This window comes from Pseudophryne corroboree, chromosome 9 (genome assembly GCF_028390025.1).
Source record: "Pseudophryne corroboree isolate aPseCor3 chromosome 9, aPseCor3.hap2, whole genome shotgun sequence".
NCBI classification, from domain to species: Eukaryota; Metazoa; Chordata; class Amphibia; order Anura; family Myobatrachidae; genus Pseudophryne; species Pseudophryne corroboree.
The window spans coordinates 185,460,628-185,465,775 of NC_086452.1; the positions used below are offsets into that span (position 1 = coordinate 185,460,628).

General features: G+C 39.8%; 1 pseudogene; it reads right to left on the bottom strand.

Moving 5' to 3' along the window:
• Positions 1-2,052: 2,052 nt before the first annotated feature.
• Positions 2,053-2,171, bottom strand: LOC134963406 (5S ribosomal RNA; annotated as a pseudogene).
• Between the last annotated feature and the right edge of the window lie 2,977 nt (positions 2,172-5,148).

The window sequence follows — 5,148 nt, forward strand, 5'->3', positions numbered from 1 at the left end:
TTTGAAATGGACATTAGTAATTGTATGAAAGTAGCATTTTACATGTTCTGTACAAAATTAAGGCCATGGTTTATTATTTGAAAACAAATGTTACAAATTAACATATCCAAAACTAAAACCAAGGCAAAAAAGAAAAATGTTGTTTGACAATTATTTCTAGAGTAATTACAGTACAGTTGTTTAAGTATATAGTATGCATGGTGACATTTAAGCAACATTGTTTACACATTCAGCAGTGGTTAATTATTGATATAGAGAAGAGTGTCCTTAATAACAGTTCATTCTACTTTTAGCAATTACCTTAGGGCATAGGCCTGAAAACTTGGTCCTCATTACCTCACACAGTGCATGTTTTGCAGGTCTCCTCACAGAATCACAAGTGAAATAATTAACTCCACCTGCAGACCTTTTAAAATGTGTCTGTGAGTAATTAATACACCTGTGTACCTGCTGGGTTACCTGCAAAACATGCACTGGTGGGGTCCTGAGGACCGAGTTTGCAGACCTATGCCTTAGGTAAATGTGAAAGCATGGGCAAACATACACAAAGCTAACACAATTCCACATAGAATAGTGTGCTACTATAATGTTTAATCCAAATTTACTTGCATTTAGTATTTTTTTAAATGTATAATGCATACAGAAAAAAAGCTTTATGTTATTAAAAACCTAACAACAACAAAATAAAACTTAAACACTATCTTCAAAACAATACAGGGATATTACAACACTTACCTTAGCAATTGGACAGTAGTGAGAGATGTTAAACACGCCAGCCAAAAGAAGTTCCATTTGAAATGTCTTAATTTCTACGAATCCTTGGTAAATTATCGTGTTGTATGAAATAACAACCGTATTTGACCGATGGTCTATTTATTCGTATTTGTGTAGACGGGCGTGAAAAAAATCTGAATGGCCCAAACACTGTCGAATTTAATGTTTAGTAAATTACCGAAATGCCACTTAGAAAAAAAAACAAACTCAAATTGAAATTGGGACTTTAGTAAATTTCCCTGTATGTGTTAATCTGAGGTCAGTGGTGCTCCCAGAGTCAGTGGAGTAAAAATGGTGTGACAAAAGACAGTTAAACATAAACAAAATAAGCATAAAGTACATACATGAACTTCACGTTATAGTGCATATTCACAAATAACAAACATTTGAGCCTTGATGAAAAACATCAAAAAAGAATATAGTGGATATGACCTGTCTATCATTAGTATATCTTTGACAGGCTGGTTAATCCCATAGGGGTACCCTATTAAATGGTCTTTGTACTGTGTATTTGAGTTGTTACAAGCAATAAGGCATAAAAAATTATGTTTTGTTGCCTCAATTGGTTCTTAATCACTGTCTGCTTCAAAGTATGGCAGATGTGTCATCATTAGGCAGTTTATTCAGTAGAATATTCCATACATTTTTCAGCCTTAAGGGGGATACTGACGGGAGAGATGTGTGCTGAGCGATCTTAACACAGACCGCTCAGCACACATCTCTCCCCCCGCTCAGCACAGCGCAATGTGCTGAGCGAGGGGGGGGGGGCGACGATGGGGGAGGGGGGGGGCTCACTACACAGTGCTGAAGTGAGCGACCCACTAGATTGAGGCTCAATCTAGCACCGGCGATAGCGATGCGCGGGGCCACGCATTGTTAGCACTGGGGGGCATACATACGGCAGATCCGTGCATAAAATTTAAGCAATCTAGTCAGATTGCTTAGATTTTAAACACGGATCTCTCCGTGTGTACCCACCTTAAGAGAGGGGAAAACTCTACTGGTCTATTACAGATAGGAGCTACAGTATAGTGATCTTTGCTGTCACTGTGTTGAAGCTTTTCTCCCAAAGAAAAAAATGGTAAGGAAAGTCACAATTGTATTGCTGTAACTGGCCACTGGTGATCTGCTAGGATAGGTTAAGTTTTGTGTGACAAATCCCTTACATTGCAGACAAGAGTTATAGCTGAGAAAATTGTTGAATCAATAACCAACTTTGTTAATAGTGTGAGAAAAAATAATAAAGGTTGATTTCTTCCTTCTGCTGTTTAGCGTGTATGTTTACGGCACCTGGTATTCATTGGTGGTCTCCCATCCAAGTACTAACCAGGCTTACCATTGATTTGCTTCCAAAATCGGATGAGATTGGGTGTATCCTATGGAATATGGCAGTAATCTACTGAATGGGAGAGTACTTTGGGTGGCACTGTGGGTGGCACTTGATATCCCGGCTGTCGGGATCCCAGCGCTCAGCATACCAGCTCCAGAATCTAGACAGCCAGCCTACTGACAACTATTTTCCCTCTTGGGGTGTCCACGACACCCCTGGAGGGAGAATAAATAGCGTGGCATGCATAGCACACCACCGCGCCCACAGCGTGGCAAGTGCAGCGAGCCCACAAGGGGCTCTTTTGCACTTGCCCCGCTGCCGGTATACTGGCGGTCTGGATCCCGGCACCGGTATGCTGGGAGCTGGGATCCCGAGCACCGGCATACCATAGTAGACCCATCACTATAACTCCTATCTATAATAGACCAGTAGAGCTTTCCACTCTCTTAGGCTGAAAAAAATATGGAATATTCTGCTGAATAAACTGCCTAATGGTGAAAAATTTTGAAGCAGACGGTTATTAAGAACCAATCGAGGCAACAAAACATCATTTTGTATGCCTTTGTGTTTGTAACAACTCAAATACACAGAACAAAGACCATTTAATAGGGTACCCCTATGGGATTAACCAGCCTGTCGAAGATATACTAATGATAGACAGGTCATATCCACTATATTCTTTTTGGATTTTTTTCACCAAGGCTCAAATATATGTTACAGTATTTGTGAATATGCACTATAACGTGAAGTTCATGTATGTAATTTATGCTTTTTTTGCTTATAATATTTAACTGTCTTTTGTCACAATTTTTACTCTAAATATAATTAAAAAATAAGTTTTGTTGTCTACTAATTTTTCAAGATAAGAGTGCCTCAACACAGAGTTTTTCTTTATTTTTCTCTTTTTCCTATGGATCACATCACATGTTAACTTTTCTGCACTGAGTTTGGAAGTGCACATGTAATAACAGGTCTCTGGAAGTTGCACCTTTTTCTTTATCTGCCTCTCATTGCATATAGCCATGTAGTGAGATTTTGTATTGATATTTGTACCCATGTTACCTGCAACCTAAGAAAAATCCATGACTAACTAACTAACTAACTAACTAACATATAGCAGTTATTTTTAGGTAGTAACAGATCTAAATATATATATACAGAACATATTCTTTATTTGAACTTTCCAAGTGATGTCATACACAGAAGCTGAGTGACGGGGAATCTATCTGCCCTATTCTGTGTTTGACACCTCCTAGATAACATAATTGAGTTAAATGGATTCATTTAGACCTTCTGGATGTGTAATGAGTTCATTTTAAACATCCAGAAGACCTCACACTTACGTAAATTCCTAAATCTATCACCACTCCCAAATTTTGAGGGGTAACATGTTCTAGTCCAGGGTTCTCAAGAGCTACCAACAGTTCACCTTTTCCAGGTCTCCTCACAGAATCACAAGTTAACTAATTAGCTTCAACTGTGGATCTTTTATAATGTGTCAGTTAGTAATGATTGCACCTGTGTACCTGCTAGGTCAGCTGGAAAATGTGAACTGTTGGCAGCTCTCGAGGACCATGGTTGGCTACCACTGTTCTAGCCCAACAATTCTAAACTTGAGGGGTCATTATTGTGATGATACAATATACAATATATAGCACTCTACCCTTTTCTGAGTGTGTTTACATGAATGACAATAATTGTGATGCTAGAATTAAGCTTAAATAAATGTAACTTTTACGTCATAAACACGATATGGTACATACACATATAAGTACAATATAACTGAATGACACACAATTGATGAAAACTTTGGTAATGCAGTAAGTCAATCGCGTGGTGTGCACAGTTCGATGTGAGAACCCACATGAATGGCAAAACAGTTGTTTTAAAATTCATCTACTGTATGCCACAGTGGGCTGATTTGTCCAAAATCTCTCTATGCTCAGTTCATTGAAAGAAAAATCTCTGTAACAGATGGCGGCGTCCCGCACATCTGAATAAGTCTGATTGTTTCCGCAGTGGTGACCAGTAGTTTATCCGGGGTTGTCTGATGGTGTTTTGGCAGCTGGGGGGGTCAAGGTTGGGGCTACGGATTCCTCAGGGGCTCCGGACCTGCCCTGTCTGCTGCGGTTTGGCTCCTGGTGGTGTTAGCCATTGGGGTCATCCACCGGTCCCGACAACTGCTTGACATGGGTGTGGGTCTAGGTGGTAAGGTACTCCTGCTGGGAGCCAATTGCCGTGTCCCTCCACCCTTACAGAGACTTACGTGATATCTCCCGTTCCCTAACGCACTGTCCTCAGCCGCCGCTGTCCTCCGATCCCGAACTCAGGTACTCGCATGCACTTCCGCTCACGTGACCACGTTGCGGCTTGTATGCTAAGCCAATGCCGTGGTCCTGATCACCGTGCTGGGGTGTTCAAAAGGTGTGAAATGTTCAGTATTGTTCCAATGCGTTTAAGCCCTTGGGGGCCTTCTTCTGGGAGATTGATGTACAGGTTAATGTCAGTGATTGAGTTTAAATGCTTTGGCAAAAACCCACTCTCCTTCTGATTGGTTGTAAGTATCCCTGGATTGATTTGTTGTCGGTGGTGTCAATCATCACTTTGACCAATCACTTTATGAATGGTGCTACTGCATGATGTATATCCAACCATAGTCTTTTGTACACATAGCATATTGATACATATTGCTTTGCTGGGTTATAATAACAGTCTCCACATTCAGTACTATTAACTGATGGATCACATTCTTCAATTTATGAGTTTTATTGTGGGTTTAATTAGAGTGTCTGGTGTAATTCTGTGCAACCTATTTCTGATGAATGGTTAATTGTCATTCCCATTTGTTCTAACTCATTACTCTCTGGACTGGGTATAAACCCCAATGTTAGACTTTCATTTTTATTTGTACCTGATAAAATTTTCACTACTTAACTTGATACAGAATTTATTTGCATATGATAGACATGACCTCATTGTCAATGTTAAGTCCTTTTGGTACGAGTGTGTCCATATTAGCGATGAGTCATAATTCTTCTTTGTTT